The 1,656-nt window shown below is 44.0% G+C and overlaps 1 non-coding gene across 1 annotated transcript; it reads left to right on the plus strand.

The window, feature by feature from the left end:
• Nucleotides 1-798: 798 nt before the first annotated feature.
• LOC125134847 (U5 spliceosomal RNA) lies at nucleotides 799-914 on the plus strand. Its single transcript, XR_007136835.1, has one exon. It is a non-coding gene; the product is annotated as a U5 spliceosomal RNA (small nuclear RNA).
• The last annotated feature ends 742 nt before the right edge of the window (nucleotides 915-1,656 follow it).

A 1,656-nucleotide genomic window follows, 5' to 3' on the forward strand; every position in this document is an offset into this window, starting at 1 on the left:
TGGTCTCTCTTAAAACTCATCACTGCCTCCCGTCTGCCTTCAAGGTAAATCCAAGCACTTAGCCGGCACTGATAGCCACCTGGTCACTTACCCTCTCGGCACCCCATCGCCCTGCCTAGAATACCCTCACCACCCTGCTCCTGTGGTCCTTTAATGTTCTGCCCGGGCGTCGCCAAAATATTGTTATCAGTGCTCATCACATACACCCGGCTCCCATCACACTGAGCACTCTGTGAAGGTGACATGTACGTGATCAATCTCTCCCTAGAGCCCTGCACAGGGTTTAACAACGTTCCATATACTTTTGTTGCATGAATGAATGAATGAAGATAGTGACTTTCAAGGTTTATTTTATTTTTTATTTACTTTAATCTAATTGAATTGAACTGAATTGAAAATAAATTTTACCTAAAGTGCGAACTCTAAAACTGACTTTGTAGCGGGATCAGGCTCAGGTCTGTATATTAACCCCTTAAATCTGACCTCCGCTCTGCCCCCTGGTGGTAATCTCGGTCCCAGCACAGAGCTGAATAAACTATTTAAGATATTTCCGGAAACCGGAGAGTGACGACTGAGATTATTATTTGCATATCCAGAATGCATTGCACCCGGCACACATTCTTCGTCTTAAAATTACTAATTCTTCCTTTCTACTTGATCTATTTTTTCCTAAATATGAGTGATATTTCATAGAATTGTAGGGAAAAAAAGGAAGGTGTGACTAATTCCTTTGGAAAGTCACCGTTACTGTGTTAGGGGTAGCAGTTCCCCGAGTAATGTGTGCTGTAGAACCCTGGTATACTCTGGTTTCTCTTCAGATCGCATAAATCTTTCGCCTTTTACTAAAGATTTCCGTGGAGAGGAACAATTCTGAGTTGTTACCCAGTTTTTGGAGGCCTTGCGCTTGTAAGGCTAATAAGATTGTTTAAAAGGAAAGATTGTATTTTTTGTCTTTCGGTTTTTCCTGGATCTTGAAATGCGCAAAAGCACTTTCGGTAGTTCTTGAGGTCACGCGGAACGTCGTTAGTTTTTGCGAGAAGCTGACATCTTTTCGTTTATTAATAAAGGTGAGATGAACTCTGTGTAAAAACGTGAATGTGAGAGTTCCAGCTGCGGCATCGTGGGCCAACGATCCGGCGTTTGTGTCTGTGGAGACACCGACTCTGTGTCTATCCAGGGGCCTGGTTCGCTGAGTTAAGGATCCAGTTTTGCAGAAGTGGCGGTGGCGTGGGTGGCAGCTGTGGCTGCGGGGGGGCGGCCCAAATAATTTTTTAAATTAAAAAAGGCTTAAGTGCGATTCATTGCCTCCCCTGTCCCCCCTGCCCCGCACCCGCTGGGCATATGGAAGATTTTCGGCACATATCCAAATCCGCCGGCTAGGGATCTAATCCAGCCACAGCTGTGGCGACGCCGGATCCTTGACTCACTGCACCACAGTGGGAACTCCCATCGCTTTCTCTACGGAGTATTTATAAATATTGATGTTGGGTTTTTGTTTTGTCTGTTGAAGTAATTTAGCTTTGAAACTAGAACCGGGTCACTTATTAAAAAGAGAAATCAAGAAAGACATTTGATCATGGTTATAATAGATTTGCTAAAACGCAAGAGGAAGTGAATTTTTTAACCAATCCCATTGGCCAGAAATGAGTTTCCGGA

Source organism: Phacochoerus africanus, chromosome 8 (genome assembly GCF_016906955.1).
Source record: "Phacochoerus africanus isolate WHEZ1 chromosome 8, ROS_Pafr_v1, whole genome shotgun sequence".
NCBI classification, from domain to species: Eukaryota; Metazoa; Chordata; class Mammalia; order Artiodactyla; family Suidae; genus Phacochoerus; species Phacochoerus africanus.